The following is an 18,717-nucleotide window of genomic DNA, read 5'->3' as shown; positions in this document are numbered from 1 at the left end:
TTCTAATAATCTTCTAGTTAATATTTTTTTCAAATACTCATACATAGTAAAAATCATGCTTTGCCTTATTTCACTGGGTGGGGGTGTTGGGTATACAACTTGCAAAACAAAGCTCTGGTCTGACAAATAGCAGTGTGAGACACTTAGCTTTATGTGCACTATGAGATATACAGGGTTACATTTTGTCTCTGATTCTTATTAGCTGTATAAGTAGTCACAAAGGTGAAATGATTCGGGTGCAAGAAGGTCCAACTCTATAGCAAATTTTCCATGGATATGACATCTTTTTCCCCATCTTTGCAAACTTAATGATAAAATGCTGAATCCAAAATATTGTACATTTTCTGCGTATTTGGATTTCACTGAAGCATGTTATTTCACATTAATTTTAACAGATGTTCCTAGGTTATTAAATGCTACAAAAATCAGAGTCATTCTGTCATATGTATGTAAGTCCTTTCAATATATTCTTACACTGATTGAGCCAAATTTTTTTTATCCCTGAATGGAAAAGTCAGTCTCAAGATCAGTGTAGTGGAATTCACCAACATCATGGTTTTCACTATTTAATTAATGTAAAGTATATCTAAGCCCACTTTAATATACAAAATTTAAACTGTGGTAATGTATATATTTTTAATGTCAATATATCACACAAGTAACTATTTCCTTTCTGTTAAAAATAATTCAAAAATATGGAAAAGGGGAAGAGAAAATAATCATACTGAAAATATTGTACGTAGAAGTTTTTTGATTTAAGTCCATTAAGATAATATTTGTATGTAAACACAAACATATACATACATACATATATATATATATATATATATATATATATATGGCTAAAAGTTTAACAACTGACTCAAGTTTTGAGTCACATGCTTTTAAAATAATTTAGCAATACTATTAATTTTGTGATTCAGTATCTCATAAATTTAGATCAAATGGATGATGATATCATTTTGACTACATGATCATTTTAAATTTTAAGCCCAAAATGACAAACTAAGTTATGTTACACAGTTAATTAGTTCACCAGGTTGTACATCGTTGCATCACTATTTTGTTCAACATCATTGCTATTTTTTTTTTGTCTTTTTCCTTTTTATTGGTACCAGGGATCGAACTCACGACTGCCTGCTTACAAGGCAGGCACTTATGCCGCTGAGCTAAATCTCCAGCCCCAATCGTTGCTATTTTAAAGATGAATAAAATTGGAGAGACAGCCCAAAATGACAAATGAGTCACGAACATGATATGAATCTGGGTCATGTGCAAATACTTTTAGGTTCCACATTTCATAGTACTTGAACCAGATATATTATTGAACTGACAGTATTGAATTCCACATTTTCTTATGACATCTCATCAAATTAATAATAGGTGAATTTCATCATATTCATCACAATTATATTTTATTATTTTGCTTCTGCTTTATGTCACCTACATAAACATCCTCCAGTCATGCAGGTAAACCTCTGAAAGTAAGATTTTCATTTGGTCATGAAGCACACATACATACACAAAGAAACAAATATGTATCTATGGCCATATAAATGACATTAGTGACCATATTTTCATCACCCACACTGGGAAATAGTTTTAGAATTATGTTTTCTTACTATAAAGCAATGTACTATAATGATTAAAATAAATTTTCCTTCATCTCCACTCTCCTTCTGTTTTCTCCATCCAATGTAACAGAACTACTTTTGGTATAGTATTTTATTGTTTTACATAACTTTTTGTAAAATATATTTGCCATAGTATGATAAGTTAAATAAATTTATACATGTATGCATATATATAGGTTATTTTAAGTGGCTTTAAGATGTAAATAGGTGAAGCTATGTTAAATTAACAGATTTTTAAAAATCCAATGTAACAATAAGTTGTTGAGATTTAATTATCTTAATTTCTAAGTATTTATTTCAAGCATTTAAGCAAGATAAGAATTTGTTTCTGAATCAATCATCTCCAATGCTATCCAGGTTTCATGATATTAAAGGAAACCAAGACACTCCATTGTGGTGAGTTTGAACACTGATTCAAGTCAACTTAGAGACTCAGACAACTGAAAGCTCTCATGCAAAGGACTTGTACCTCTATCTTACTGTACATATGACTTTGTGTCATGCATATACATCAGACTTCAAGTATGTAAATGCGAGTTCATTCAAATAGTTTTGTTAATGAATTCTTAAAGTAACTCAAAAGATGAAACACAAGGAACAAAATATCCTTTTATCAAATTTAAACAGCAACAACTTTTGTGAATTTCTATGATTTGAATGTGACTCACCAGTGTTCATGTGCTAGAAATTGAATCACTACATATGTGTGTTGATTTTATTTGGAGTTTGTGCATTGGAGAAAATATTAGGGTGAGAAAATGTCATGGAGATGCAGGAATGATTAGGAATATGTTTAGCTCATATGTTTGTGATGCATAATAATCACATTTGTTTGGGGAAATTAAAATATATTTTAATTATTTTTATTCCCCTTTATCTGCCACCTTCCATTCTCCCCTTTCATATGTTCCCCATTTAGTTCTCAAAATAGTTACCATCTTTTTTTTTTCCTACCAACTCTTTTACTATATTCTTTGAATTATTTATTGCATTCTTTAAATTATTTACATTTTAGGTTTTCCATTATAAAAGAAACCATGAAATTGTTATCTTTAACTTTCTGTGTCTCATTTTACATAACATTTGGTATCAATATAATACATTTTCCTAAAAATAATATGAATCTATTCCTTAGGGTGGTGGAGTAAAATTCTATTTGATGTGTATTCCTTATTTTATGCATATAGCTTTTGAGGGGCCTCTAGGCTGTTTCCATTGTTTAATTATTGTGAATTTTGTTGCTATTAACATGTGTATTAGTATGATGACTTTAATTCTTTTGGAAAAATACCCAGGAGATCCATAGCTGTATCACACACAATTGCCATTTGAATTTTTTTGAAGAATCTCCATAACAGACACCGTGGTGGTTTTACTAATTTACATGTTCACTAACAGTTTAAAAGACTTTCTTTTTCTACATATTGTCACTAGCACCAGTATCTTTTGCTTTTTATGTCCTTGATAATAGCCATTCTTACTGGGGTAACATAGAATCTAAGAGGTTTTTTTTAAAATTTACTTTTTCTTAAAGACTTGCAATGATAATTTTCCAGTATACTTATTGGCCATTAGAACTTTTGTTTTTCAGACATTTGCATTCTTTGTTCAATTTTGATTGGAACATTTATTGTCTGTTTCTCAACTCTTTTTATGTTAATTATGTATCCCAGACATGAATCTACTTCAGAAGAATCCCTGGCAAAGTATTTCCACCATTTTGTCTGTGGAACATTCACTCTGTCAATTGTTCCTGTTCGCACAGAAGAATTTTCACTTAACACAGTGCCATTCAGTGATCCTTAGTGCTGTCTTTTACGGTGAGAATTTGGTTCATCATTTTTAACTCAGGAAGCATGAAATTGTAATGATACACTGCTTCACCCAGAAGTGGTGTTATGGTGGGGGGGGTACACTGTGAATCAGCAAGTAGGGAGAATGTGAACAACTGGCACTCTTATGCCTTGCTAATGTAAGGCAAAATGGATTAATTTTTCTGGAAACAATCCAGTGTTTGTCATAAAGGCAAGCATGGAAGTAAATCTACTATGACTTTCAACTATCCCTTTATAATATATCCAGGTCTTAAGTCCATTTGTGGATGCCACTGAGATCCAAGGTGGTCCTGCCATTATTCACACCCAGAACTGTGACAAATCCACTTAGTTAGCACATGACTAACTCATATTCCCACACCCTTGACCATGCAAAACTATATAGCCCCAGTTATGCAAGCATAAGGTATTGGGAGGCATTTAGATCCAAACATAACATTTCAATCCATGATCTTCAAAGTACTCATGTTCAACAATTTATGCAAATGTACTTAGTTCACTTATACAAGCTGTCAAAGGCCTAATATTTTCAGCACTATTCAATGTGTAAATCCAAATTATCCTCTGAAATTTAAGAAGAAAGTCCTTTTAAGAACACTTCCAACACACAATAGCTCAACATAAATGTTCCAAAAAGATACAAATAGAGAAAAGAAAAGAATGGGACTAAATCATGTCTAACACCCAGTAGGGAAAACTTTAAATCTCATTTGTCCACATCTAGTTTCTGGTGCAATCAGGGACAAGTTGTGAACTCCAAAGGGCTTGATTTCTGTGCCTCTACAGTAATGAGTGTGATTTTAGCTCCCATGATTTCCTTGTAGTGGCAACTTTGCTCACTCTGTCTTACTTTCTTCAGAAAAAAATACTGTTTCTGCCTTCTCCAGCATTCTGCGACCTCCACTGGACCTTCATTCAGGTTTAGACTCACAGATCCAAACACTACCCTCTCATAACTACACTGTCTGCTATCCAAGACATTCTTCTGAAATCTGGATAGAAGTCTTGCTGACTTCAATAGTCATGAATTTTGCATGTGCCTAAAATCAACACCAGGTGGAAGATGCCAAGTATATCATTAAGTGGAAGAACAGTCTGTTTTTTCTCTTTCTCGATTGTAGTGGTTAGCGTTCGGATTTCTAACAGCTATGAACTCATTCTGAGGAACAAATTTTCTGGGCCACCATACTTAAGGTACACACTGACCTGGGACTCTCATCTCAAAGTAAAGCTTTGGAAATTTGAGATTGCAGAATGTGCAGATTCCTGATATTGGTTGTCTTCATTCCATATTTTCTATTATCCTATTCATATTTAGCATGCAGTTTCTTCTATTCCATTTTCCAGACTTTAAATTTACTGGACCTTCCCTTCTAGCCAAAGTAAAAGTATTTTAATCATTCCACTGGACCATTTGATCTTGATTCACAGCATACATGTGGTTAAAATCCCAAGTGTAGTCATGCCACCACCACAAAATTAGACTGCCTTGAATTAGTTTCTGCCAAGTTAATTGCCCCAGTATATTTAAACTCAATCCCTTTGGAATTCTCTGGACACAAGCAAAATGCCAACAAAGTTTCTTCCAAAGAAGTGCACCTGTATACTTAGGTCCACCCAACAATGTAGTACTTATTTCTAACTGAATTCTACTGAGCCTGACCTTTAATGGCTGCACTTGTTTTAATATTCTGGACTTTTGATCTCTACCAATATCTCCCATCAAGTACTGTGTGTGTGTGTGTGTGTGTGTGTGTGTGTGTGTGTGTGTGTGTTCTTATGAAGTCCAAACTGGCCTTGAACTCCCTATATATCCCAGGCTTCCCTGAAACATAACACAATCCTTCTGCCTCAACCTCCCAAGTGTTGAGTTTAGAGGCTTACACCACCACACCCAGTGTTTCCATCAAGTTCAATCTATGTCAGTCCAGGGTTGCTTCTTCAGGAGGCATTTGCAAGCCTTTCCAAAATCTTCATCAGTTTCAAAGGCTCATGAACTTCATAGTCAGGTACAGTCACAATCACAACCACACATTTAGCAGAAATTCTGTCTTGGTTACTTTCTGATTTATTGAGTCCTGACCTAGATCTCTGATCTCCCAAAAAGTGTACAATGGAAGTTTAAATAAAAAGAGACAAATTGTATGGTTTTAGGGCTCCAGAAGGATCAGGACCCTTTAATTGAGCTCGAGACTTTGTAGGCTAAGACAAAGACTTCTATGAACCACCCACTGTATTTATTAGGTCCAACAACAATGGGCAGGGAAACTGAGGAAAGTGCAGGCAATGATCAGGATGTAGGGAGTCACTTCAAGTATGTCTCCAAGTAATGATCAAGTCAATTTAGTAGCACTGTCTTATCATGAAGACATGGTAGGAAGTGAGGCTGTAGGAGTAATTTCTGCAGCTGCAGTCTTTCTTGTTAATTGTCGTTGAAGCTAAGTGTCCACAGCTGTGCCCTTATCTTGCTCTCTGAGGTATCTCTGGCCTCATAGGCCACTAGAGGCCTCAGCCAGGACCAGTGATTCATAGAGGTTCACTTACTATGAATCAGCTCCCATTGCCAGGCAAGGGGCTGAGGCCTAGGACAGACTCACAAATAAACACAGAAAACCAATTAGTAAAATTTATATCCTGCTCAGAGTCGCTTCACAGTGATCTCCAACACTGCTTGATGAGACAAAATGCCCAAATCCCACAAATTAAAGGAGCTTATAAATATTGAAGTTTGTAATCTATTTGCTCCAAGCCAGGACAGCATGATCAAAGGACATGGCAGCAGAAATACTTTCCATGATGTGATAGGAGGGTACAATTAAGCTCAACTTTCATCTTTTTTTAATATTCTATTAACAGCGTGAGCCTATTTGTTGGTGCCACCAGGCTGGAGTCTGTATTATCTACATCCAGAAATATGCTAAGCCTGTTTCATTAGTACACTCCATCAATCCACATTCACATACCCCAAGTCCATGGACCTGTCAATAGCCCAGCTTTGAGACTCTGAAACTTTAGAAGGACATGTAGATGCAAGATGAAATGCACACACTGACAGAGACAGAAACAGAGAGAGAGAGAGAGAGAGAGAGAGAGAGAGAGAGAGAGAGAGAGAATATGCAAAAGTTAGAGTGTTACCATAGATTTTTATCAATCCTTATTTCTAAATTCCACAAAAGAAGTGTAGTGCCTACTCCTGTTCATCTCCTATGAACAGAAAGAGATTCCTGGGCTCTGCCAGAGTAGTCAAGTAGCACCTATTTGTCTGTCCCCTGAGCACAGTGCTTCATATAGTGCTGGTGCTGATTTAAGGGCAAAGCCTCATGAATTTGCCTAGCAGAAGACAGAGCTATGTGTCTGCAGACCATATGGAGAAGGATGTGAAGTACTTATTCCCCTAATCTAAAGCATTTATTTCAACATTAGACAACTATATGCCATGGGAATAAAATTATAGGGTTCATTATTATATCATAATAACTTGGCAATCAAAGAAAATCTAATCTCAAAAAATTTACAAAGTACTTAGATATCTGTGCAAGTTCTATTCTCCACCTAGTAAAATTCCTATTTGTGAAATAACTAAAGTAATTATGTAAATACACAATTATGCCATTAAATTTGAGAGAATGTTTACTTGGCACCCTGTTTCTCTATAAGTCCTCTTCAGGTTATGTGTTGTAGCATCCCCTCGGGTCATATGATATTAAGACAGTGAGGAAACCACAGAGCCTGACATGAAGTCCTCCTTCCACAGCTTCCTCCATCTGCACCTGATTTTAAGAACTTTCCTGGGGTTCAGTGGACTCCCATCACCCCCTGCTATTTACGGGTGCTCCTGAAGGAATGATTGTCTCTAGTCTGTATTGATGTCCCTTCACAGCCTCTCTTACACAGTGAATCACCACCATGTCTTCAGTTCTCAGACTTATAATCTGTGTGTTTTGGGCCTTATTTCTGGATATGGTTGATATACACTGACAAAAAGAGCTTTGTTATGTTTGTGTTATGCCCAAGTTATGTGACCAAAGTACCTGTAGCATCATCATACTGTTCTCTATGCACCGTTTTCCTGGGTGACCTAATTGATATGTTAATCATTGCTCCCCTCTGCAAAGGACTGTAAATTCCTGGGGTCTGACCTAACTGATATGTTAACCATTGCTGTCCTCTGCAAAGGACAGATATTATCTAAAATTGAGTGCTAAAAAAGTTGACAAAGGATTGTAAATTCCTGACTTCTCTGTTCTCTGCAAAGGGAAACAAAGGACTTCCTCATTCCTTAGCAGATCAAGGGTTTTTTCATTTCCTGATCCATGCCCATAACCCCTTACTTTGTAAATCATGCTTTTTACAAAAAGTCTGGAAAGTTTTGAGTGACACACACAGCTTTTGCAAAATCCAACTGCACTATGTCACTGGGCCCAGGATAAAATAAATCAGCCCTGCTTTTAAAAAAAAAAAAAAAACATGTCTTGCCCAATTTTTGGACACCAGGTTAAGGGAGCTCTAGGGGTCTTGTTTTTGGGATATAAGATTTGGGGGCTCATCTGGGATTACTGGGGGACACCCCCTCAAATTATTTTTTTCACTGATTGATTGACTAAACATCTGTAAGTATTTGGGTCTTTTTGCCTGTTTGGAATTTGAGTGCACACATTTGTAACTGCAGACAGAATGAGGCACCTTCTTTGGGCTTTTTGCCCTTTTGTAATTTAGGGTTTTGGGGCCTGTTCATAACTTTGGGCTTCAGCCCATTTAGGGTTTGGCCTGTTTGGAGTTTCAGCCTGTGTGGGGCTTCCACCTGTTTGTGGTTTCGGCCCATTTGGGGTTTTGGCCTGTTTGGGGCTTCAGCCCATTTGGGGGTTTTTGCCTGTTTGTAATTTGGGTGCATGCATTTGTGACTGCAGAAGAGCTTAGTGCTCCTTCTGCACTGGATTCTAGGGGCTCTCGCCCATTTGTAATGTGTGTGGCTTCAGCCTGTGTGTGTGGCTTAGGCCCATGTGTGTGGCTTCGGACTGTGTGTGTGGCTTAGGTTCGTGTGGGGGCCTCGGCACATGTGGGAATTTGGGGTCTGCTGTGTTTGGGGCTTGTTGTGTTTGGGGCCCATTATGCTTTGGGGCCCATTGGGTTTGGGGCCCATTTGTGCTTTGGGGCTTCTCACCCATTTATCTCTATGTTCAGTGTTTTTTGTACTTTGGAGTTCTCCACCTGTTTGAATCTCTAACTTTGTTTTTTTTTGCCCATTTGAATTTGTTAAATTTGTTACTAACTTAGGGGCTTATTGCCCATTTCTGTTGCAGGATCCATGCAGCTCATTGGACTCAAGGTTCATAATGAAAATTATTTCTTTTAGCTCTCCAAACTGTGGACAGAAAAACCTTCATTTGTGTCTATAATGTTGGTCTTGTCTTTTGTGGCACCTTGTTTAATGTTTTAGTCCTCAATTGATTACTTGCAACCTAGGCATGCCTTTTGTTAAAAATTATTTTTCTGGTTAAAATGTGAATATATCTGCTTATATATGTATATTCATGATTTTTCAAAATCATTAACTTTACCAAATGAAATCAGGTCATACTGTAATTGAGCCAGTTAAAAAGTTTAATTGAGCCAATTAAAAAGTTTTTAAAGTGTAGCATTTTAAGGTGATAAAAAGACATAAAATGATTAAATATGTTTTAGACTACTAAAAGAAAGTCACTTCAAGGATTTGTTTAAGGTTTTAATGTTGTCTAAAAAGTGAGAGAGGAAGTAATTGACTGGTAATAAGTAAAAAAAAATCCAAGAATAACTATTGTGCCTAATGTGACTGGTGATTATAAAGATAAAATACAAGTTCTTGTGTGTGCTGTGGACATCTGGGAGACTGTGTGGCACAGTTAATTTTGTTACCTATGAAAAAGCCCTCTTTTGTTAAGTATGTAATTTCAGTAAAACAATGGCCTACCCTGGGATGAAAAAGCAGTGTAACATTCAGATGGAACCTGTCCTCTGATTCAGAATGCCAAAACCATGTTTTCCTTTTGTTCCACCCCAATTGGACAACTGGAGGTAAACAGGTTCTCAATCAGTATCACCAGTTGTTCTTGGTAGCCATTAAAGGCACCCCAGGAAACCCACCAATTTGCCTAAGGTAGAGGAGGTGAGACAAGTGGCTAATGAGTCTCCTTCAGGGTTTTCTGAAAAGATTGCAAGAGGCCTGTCACATTTATACACTAGTAGCACCTAAAAATGCAAGGGCCATTAATATTGTCTTTGTAACCCAATTGGCCCCTAATATTAAGTGAAAATTGCAAAAGTTTGAGGGATTTTAGGAAATGCCCTGTAGTCAGTTATTAGAAGTTGCTTAAAAGATGTTTGACCACAGGGAGGACCCTAAAGACCAAGCTTAAGAGGTTTCTGCTAGGCAGAAAGACTGAAACAGATTCCAGTCCCTGTGACTAAAAAGCAAGTGTGAGTATTTCTAAGAGCCATAGGACTGACCCAAAGCTTGGGACCCTGGCAGAGGCCTGTTGCCTATCTTTCCAGGAGACTTGATTATGTGGCAGCCAGATGGCCACCTTGTCTGCATGTGATTTCCTCAGTGACCCTCCTGGTAAAGGAGGCTTAGAAATTAACTTTTGAACAGAAACTCTTAATTGTCCCCTCCCATTCACTGTAAACTCTCATCAAGGCTCTGCCAGACAGATGGCTGCCCAACTCCCCAGTCATGCATTATCAGGCATTACTTATGGATCTGACTACCATCAGTTTCAAGGGGACAGCAGCTTCAAACCCTGCTACTCTGCTGCCTGAAGATGACCCCTCCTTGCCCCTCCATGACTGTATTGGTGACCAGACTTGACAGATGAGCCACTATTCAGAGTTCCTTTGTATTTCTCCAATAAAAGCAATTACATCTATCAAGGTAAGAGGGTCATGGAAGCTGTTGTTACCACAGACTCTTAGATTCTATGGGAACAAACCCTGGAGATGGGAACATCAGCCCAATGGGCTGAACTCATTGTCCTCACTGAGGCCATCAAGTTGTCAGAGTATGCATTTGCTACTGTCCATGTTCATGGAGCCATTTATCAAGAATGGTGTTTATTAATTTCTGGGGGCCAAAAGATTAAAAATGCTCCCCAAATTTTGGACTTGTTGGTGTTTTTATCTGGATGCCAAGGAAAGTGGCTATTATCCACTGTAAAGCCCATCAGGCAGGAGATGACCTTGTTATACAAGGAGGAAATAATTTGGCAGACGCCACTGCCCAAAAGGCAGCCACAAAATCAGTGGGGATTGAGATAGCTCTGACATTACTGCTGATCTCACCTACTTTGTCAGAGCCTATTTGCACTTGAAAAGACTTGCATCTGGTGGCTCAACTTTGAGCAATCCCTGGGGGCTAATATCAAAGCTTGCCCAGTCTGTGAGTCTCAGATGCCCTCAGTGCCAACTGGTGAACCCAAAGCAACTGCAACAAATAGAAACCACTCGCTATGTGGGACTATGCCTAGAGAACATTGAGAAATAGACTTTACAAAAATGGGGAAGCCTGGACTTCAAGGAAGTAAGTATTTATTAGTAATGATAGGTATTTTTCACTAGATGGCTTAAAGGTTAGCCTACTAAGTCTGAGTCAGCTCTGATAGCAGTTTTCCCAATTTGGCCTCCCCTTATCCATGGGGTCTGAGAATGGCCTGGCTTTTATAGCCCAGATAACTCAAAAACTAACCTAAGTTTTGCAGATTGATTGGAAACTCCATTGTCTTTTCAGCCTCAAAGTTCAGGACAAGTAAAAATGATGAACCTTAACTTTAAAAATTAACTTTAAAAATGTTAATAACTAATGGCCTTAAAAACTGGTGAGAATTGGGTGAAGTCTCCTTCCTTTTTTGCCCTCTTGCATGCACAATGTACCCTCTATGTTACTGGTATTTCCCCTTTCGAGGCTTTGTGTGGTAGACCTCTTCCTCTTATCCCTAAGATTTCTTTAAAAATTAGCTAATCAAGATCTTATTAGGTCCCTCTTAGGCCCTTCTGCCAGTTCTGACTTCCATCCACCAGTTATTCAGATAACATCCTCTGCCTGCAGGCCACTACAAGGGCAGCCGCCCTGCAGTACAGCCTGAGACACTGATCCTCATCAAGAGGCATCTTGATCTGCGATAGGCAGGTCCCTACACTGTAGTCCTCAGCACTCCAACTGCTATCAAAGTAGCCAGAAAGCCTGCCTGGATTCATCATTCGCACTTCAAGCTGGTCCAGGCCTCCAAAGGTGATCAACCTAGAGGTAAGTGGACTGTCATTCCCTCCAAGGACTCTTTAAAGCTTAAGATTGCCAAATGTAACTGATAATCTTGTTCTTATGTGTTCTCCCTTATGGAGACCCCAGAAGGCCTCTGTCTGTTTCTTTTAAAAAAATTGTTGCTTGTATGCCTATTAGGGCCGACGCCGCAGGGAAAGAGACCCCAAGGACTCAACTCTTGGTGAGGGAAAAAAAGGTTTATTTCCATGCGCATGGGGTCCTCCAGGCAAACGAGTGCGGAGGGCCTCGAGAGGAATTTGTGCAGGGTTTTTAAGGGCACAAGCAGGAAGCAAGCAGGTTTACAGAAGCAGATAGCATTGGTTAATTTTGAATGGCGCAGGACTTGGCAGATGCTGATTCGAGGGGTCTGGGGCTGAGTAACCATGGAGACCGAGAGTCCTGGTCTAATCTAGCACATTCCTTTACTTATCTTTATCTTTACAGAGGACAGATCATCTTGTGGTTAATGACTAGCAGATGCATTCCTTCCTGTCCTGCCCCGATATCTCAAGGAGGATTTAGGAAGTGAAACATTCCTTACTGCTCTGTTCTATAGCTCGGGGGGGAGGGGTTACATTACAAACGGGGAGTCGATTCTCTCATTCCCCCCTTTTTCTTGTGGATGACCTCTAATCTTAGAGGTATGTTGTAGCTAGGGGTTCATATTGTTGACCTATGACCATTACTTTGACCTGAGAAACTTGTCCCCTTATGAATTGGGTAATCCAGTTAATGAGGCAAGGGACAATGGCTAGGATTAGGATTAAGGTCACTAATGGTCCTATCAAGGAAAGGAGATAGGGGAGAATTCCGTTATACATTTTTTTAAAGGGGGCTCCCATATGAAGATCTTTAACAATTGTTTTTTTTTTTTTTTTTTTTTTTTTTTTTTTTTTTTTTTTTTTGCTTACAGGGGGACCAAAGCCGCCATGCAAGGTCGGCATCAATGTTATTAAAATCAAAACAAGCAAGCTAAAACAGTTCATGACCAGCATAATCTAACTATGCTTTAGTCAATTTTTAACTTTAAGGGTTACCAGTCTGTTGTGTAGTCCACTGAGTATGTCCCTCGTTGTCTGTTGTTTCCAGTGGCTTTAGATGAGTGTAGTGAATCCACGCAGTTTTTCCTGCTACCTTGATAGCAGTGGGGGTACTGGAGCACCACGGTGAAAGGTCCTTCTCAGCGGGGTTCAAGGGAGTCACAGTGGTGACATCGAACCAAGACTGGAGTCCTTGGGGCCTTGAGAGGTGTCTCTGAAGGCGGGTCCAGGTGTTTTTGTCTAAACAGCTGGTGGATCCAGACCAACACAGGTTGGAGTGTCTGTAGGGACTTAAGATCTCGATTAGTAATTTTAGCTAATTTGTCTTCTGACAATCTTGGAACCAATGGCGGGGGCCTCCCAAACATGGCTTTAAAGGGGGAAATTTTAGAAACATATGGGGTATATCTAGCTCTTAACAGTGCAAAGGGAAGAAGGCTCATCCAATTATCGCCAGTTTTTGAAAACAGCTTAGCTAAAATGTCCTTGAGACTTTGGTTCATACGTTCTACTTGCCCTGAGCTTTGTGGCTGATAGGCACAGTGGAGTTTTAATTAATCTTTAATGCCTGGGCTAACTTTTGGGTGACTCGGGCTATGAAAGCCAGGTCATTATCGGACCCCATTGATAGTGGGAGGCCAAATCAAGGTATGATCTCATGCGATAGCCTTTTAACTACCACTAAGGCTGACTCAGACTTAGTAGGGAAAGCCTCTACCCAGCCAGTAAAAGTGTTTATTAATACCAAGAGATAGCAGTGTCCCTGTAAATTAAGTTTTACCATGTCCATGAAGTCTACTTTTTAATGTGTTCCTGGAACAATTCCTTGATGTCGGGTGGTCTCCAGTGCAGAGCTCTTGGCTGAGTTGACTAACAAGCACTGTGGGCATCTAGAGCTGGAAGAGGTGGTCAGTTTGTAGAGTTTTGGAATAAAATACTGAGTTCTGGACAAATCCATAAGTTTAGGTTTTTTTTCCTAAACGAGTAGTCTGGCGAGCCCGGTATAACAGCTCCTGTCCTAGTGTCTCCAGTAACCGTACTTGTATATCAGGTAACTGGTATTAGCCCCTTGGGGTGGGAGACTTTACTCCAAGTTGAGATGCCAACTGTAGGTCTTTCTTTGTGTAGACTGGTTCTGACAAGGTCAGAGGACTAGTATCAGAGCAGTTACTTTCTTGGTTGACCCCTCTGATGTGGTTGCTATATTTCAAGTGGCTTGATCTGCCAAACTGTTTCCTAAGGTGACAGTGTCATCTCCGGTTGGGTGAGCCTTGTAAGGAATAGCAACCCATTGAGGCAGCCAGACAGCTGCCAGCAAATCTAGAATCTGTGGAGCATTTTTAGATGGCTTCCACGTATATGTACAGTAGCAAAGGGATATCTTCAGTAAAAAATGTTTACCCTCTTTTCCGTGGCTAGTTTTAGCCTCTCAGTCAAAGCAACAAGCTCCGCCTTTTGGGCAGAAGTGCCAGGCTCTATTCGCTTAACCCAGAGTACCTCCTTTTTGGTGGTCACTGAGGCCCCGGCCACTCGTTTGCCGTTTTGGATGAAGCTGCTTTCATCGAACAGATGTCGGCATTTCCCAAAAGCTGGTCAGTAAGATCAGCCTGTAGGTTCTGCTGCAGTTCGAGGATGTCAGCACACTCATGGAGAGAGGTGTCCTTTGTTCCTCCAGATCATCATCAGGCATAAGGGTGGCTGGGTTTAAAGCTGAAGAAGTCTTGAATATCATTGACTCTGGGTCTAGAAGCAGGGCTTGACAGTAGAATTCTGGTGTTTGAGAGCCTTTTTTTTTAGGAGGGGTTTTGATAAGAGTCTCTAAACTGTGAGAGGTTACCACAGAAATCACTTGCCCAAAGCGAGTTTCTTTGTCTCCTTAAGTAGCATTGTCACAGTAGCTAGTATTCTTAGGCAGGGGGGCCATACTCCTGTTACTGAATCAAGTCTTTTGGAGAGGTAGGCTATAGGCCTCTTTCAAGGGCCAATGTCCTGAGTTAGGACTCTTTTGGCAATGTCCCTGAGTTTATCTATGAACAAGATGAAAGGCTTGGTAACGCCAGGGAGTCCCAGGGCTGGGGCCTCTGTCAAGGCCCGCTTGAGCTGCTGGAAGACCTGTTCACATTCATCAGTACAGTTCAGCGAATTTTGAGTTTCTCCCTTATGGGAGTCATATAGAGGCAAACTTTTCAGTAAAATTTAGCCTATAGTACCCAACAGTCTCCAGAAACTCTCGTCTGTTTTTTAAAGTTTTTTTTTTTCTCATAGAGCAATTTTAACACCTTGGCTATCTTTTTGTAAATTTTTTAGTTCTCAAAGACCTTTTCATGCTATCTCTATTAACTGGCTGAGGGGCATTTCCTTAAACCTCTCAAACCTTTGTAATTTTTGTCTAAAATGTGGGGCCGACTGAGTTACAAAGAGAACAACTGGCAATATTGGGAAACCTTCTTACCTCTGGATGTTCAGTCAGGGTGGCACAAAAGGAGAACATGGTTTTGGCATTCCGGATCAGAGAGCCGGCTTCATCTGGATGGCACACTGCTTTTTGTCCAAGGGTGTCACGTGACAGGCCATCATTTTACTAAAATTATATTCTTAACAAAAAGGGCTTTTTCACAGGTAACAAAATTGTGCTGCATAATCTCCCTGATGTTCACAGTACATGTAAGAACTTGTATCTTATTTCTAATATCACCTATAATCTCATTTTAATGGAAACATTTTGCAGCAAAGTACAATCTTATGTATACTTTTACCAAAACTGATCTAATACTGTCAAATTCTGAACACATTTACTTCTTGTCAAACCTGTTATCAAGACAAATAAAATTTACATCCTCTTGAGCCTTCTACAACTTACAATAATACCTCTCAAACTAAGCTTTAATCTTTTTCTACATTCTGGCATAGCCAGACACCTTTACTTGAAGACCACTCTCTTTGTCCCTCTTTTTACTATTACCAGTCAATTACCTTTTTTCTCACTTCTCAGACAACATCAAAGTTTTCAACAAAACCCTTGAAGTCACTTTTTAGTAGTCTAAAAAAATGTTTATTTTATGTCTTTTTACCACATAAATATGCTGTATTTTAAAAACAAAACTGTAACCTTTTAACTGGCTCAAATGTAGTATCGCCTGGTTTTTACTTGGCAAAGTTGACATGACTCTTAACAACCATAGATATACATATATATGTGCACATGTTTACATTTTCACCAGAGAGAAAAAAATACTCCTTTCAAAAGGCATGCCGAGGTTGCAAGCAATCAATTGAAGTCTTACATATTAAACAAGGCGCCACAACATTAAAGACACAAACAAAGGGAGCTTCCTGTACAGTTTGGTCAGCTAAAGGAAATAATTTTTCTTATCATGAACCTTGAATCTAATAAGCCATATGGATCCTACAACAGAAATGGGCAACAAGCCCCTAAGTTAGTAACAAGTTTAAACAGGCAACCAAGGAGAGGGCGGAGGAAGGAAGGGTTTTACCCACGGTGGGGGCTCCTCCCTGATGTCCTGCCATACCAAGATGTAGGTGACCTGCCCTCTCATCTGGGGCGGAAGATGATGTTCTTAACTGCTAAGATGAGGGGAAGGTGGAAAGTCCCCTCTGGTGGCCATCCCACAGAAAAAGTAGGCCACTCAGTCGAGCAGAAATCCTGCCATTTACTCTTCTTGACCTGCAAGGAGAGATTGTGAGCCCTCTTCCGCACCTCCGACCAATGGTCGAGGGTGAGGGACAATGGGGATGAGGTCGACTGTCCCATGATGTTCTATAGTCACAGGGCGGTTAACGCAAGCGCGATACAACAAATAACCAATCACAACACCCATGACACACAGGACAAACAGGCCGGCCACCTCACTCTCACGCATCAGTTTCACTCCAAACGAGCCACCTTACAGGGTGTCTCCAGATTGGCCCAGACGGACCACAGATTGGGAATGAAATTCCCCAAATGAGTCACCTCAGAGGGTGTCTCTGAATTGGCCCGGACGGACCACAAATTGGGAATGAAATTCCCCAAATGAGTCACCTCAGAGGGTGTCTCCAAATTGGCCCGGACGGACCACAGATTAGGAATGAAATTCCCCAACCCGATAGGAAAATCCTATCGCAAACGGTGAGTCACGGAAAACCATGTGGGGCATCCCCCGGTCACCAGAGAATAGAGAACAGATAACAAATAACAAAAACAGGTAACAAAAATTGCCCCTAGATCGGAGCCGTTTGGCTCGGGGAGTAAAATACCGGTAGATTGATCCTCAGAGTAAAAATAAGAAGCGACCGGTCGTACTCACCCACTGCAGAGCCGTTGAGGTCACCTCCCGTGAGACGTGCTATCTCGCTGGGGCCTCCAAGATGTTAGGGCTGACGCCGCAGGGAAAGAGACCCCAAGGACTCAACTCTTGGTGAGGGAAAAAAAGGTTTATTTCCATGCACATGGGGTCCTCCAGGCAAACGAGTGCGGAGGGCCTCGAGAGGAATTTGTGCAGGGTTTTTAAGGGCACAAGTGGGAGGCAAGCAGGTTTACAGAAGCAGATCGCATTGGTTAATTTTGAACGGCGCAGGACTTGGCAGATGCTGATTCGAGGGGTCTGGGGCTGAGTAACCATGGAGACCGAGAGTCCTGGTCTAATCTAGCACATTCCTTTACTTATCTTTATCTTTACAGAGGACAGATCATCTTGTGGTTAATGACTAGCAGATGCATTCCTTCCTGTCCTGCCCCGATATCTCAAGGAGGATTTAGGGAGTGAAACATTCCTTACTGCTCTGTTCTATAGCTTGGGGGGAGGGGTTACATTACAAACGGGGAGTCGATTCTCTCATGCCAATCATTCTGGAGTCATCAGACAGAACAGAGCTAATTTAAATGTTGGTTTTCTTTCTCCTTTTGTTAACAGCTTTAATAATGGTGGCTGCAAGACCTTTGTTAATCCTCCTATTGTGTCTTGTATTATAAACAAATTGGTAAACTATGTCAAACATCGGGTTCAACTATAATGCTTATGATTTTAAAGATACAAGGTTATAGACAGATTTGTCTGAAAACCCCATGAGCCAATGATTTGGATCACTGACTAAAACCAGTGGGGAATGTTATACACTAATAAAAACAGCTTCATTATGTTTGTGTTATACCCAAGTTATATGACCAAAATACCTGTAGCATCATCATACTGTTCTATATGCACCATTTTCCTGAGTGACCTAATTGATATGTTTAATCATTGCTCCCCTGTGCAAAGGACTGTAAATTCCTGGGGTCTGACCTAATTGATATGTTAACCTTTGCTGCCCTCTGCAAAGGACAGATGTTATCTAAAATTGAGTACTAAAATAAGTTGACAAAGTATTGTAAATCCCTGTGAGACTTCTCTGTCCTCTGCAAAGGGAAACAAAGGAATTCCTCATTCCTTAGCAGATCAAGGATCTTCTTATTTCCTGATCCATGCCCATAATGCCTTACTTTGTAAATTGTGCTTTTTACAAAAACTCTAGAAAGTTTTGAGTGACACATACAGCTTTTGCAGAATCCAACTGCACTATGTCACTGGGCCCAGGATAAAATAAATCAGTGCTGCTTTTAAAAAAAAAAAAAAACTTGTCTTGCCCCATTTTTGGACACCAAGTTAGGGGAGCTCTGGGGGGCTCGTTTTTGGGCTACCAGTTGGTCATTTGATCTTCATGGAGTCTACATGACATGTGATTTTTTTCTACCAGTTAGTAATTAGCAAGACCTGGTCTTGGCCCTTCCAAGCAGCCTGCAAGAAGCAATACACTTAGGTGTTGAAGGTGAATCCTGAAGATGCATAGGAGAGTCTTTGACCTTTGACAGAGGCTCTGCACACTGCACCAACTACATTCATAATGGACACCTCCAAACAGTCAAGCTCATGAAAGTCACA

Source organism: Cavia porcellus, unplaced genomic scaffold (genome assembly GCF_034190915.1).
Source record: "Cavia porcellus strain 051 isolate PalLab524CR breed Dunkin Hartley unplaced genomic scaffold, mCavPor4.1 scaffold_1, whole genome shotgun sequence".
Classification (NCBI taxonomy): Eukaryota; Metazoa; Chordata; class Mammalia; order Rodentia; family Caviidae; genus Cavia; species Cavia porcellus.
Note: the sequence above shows the minus strand (reverse complement) of the source record.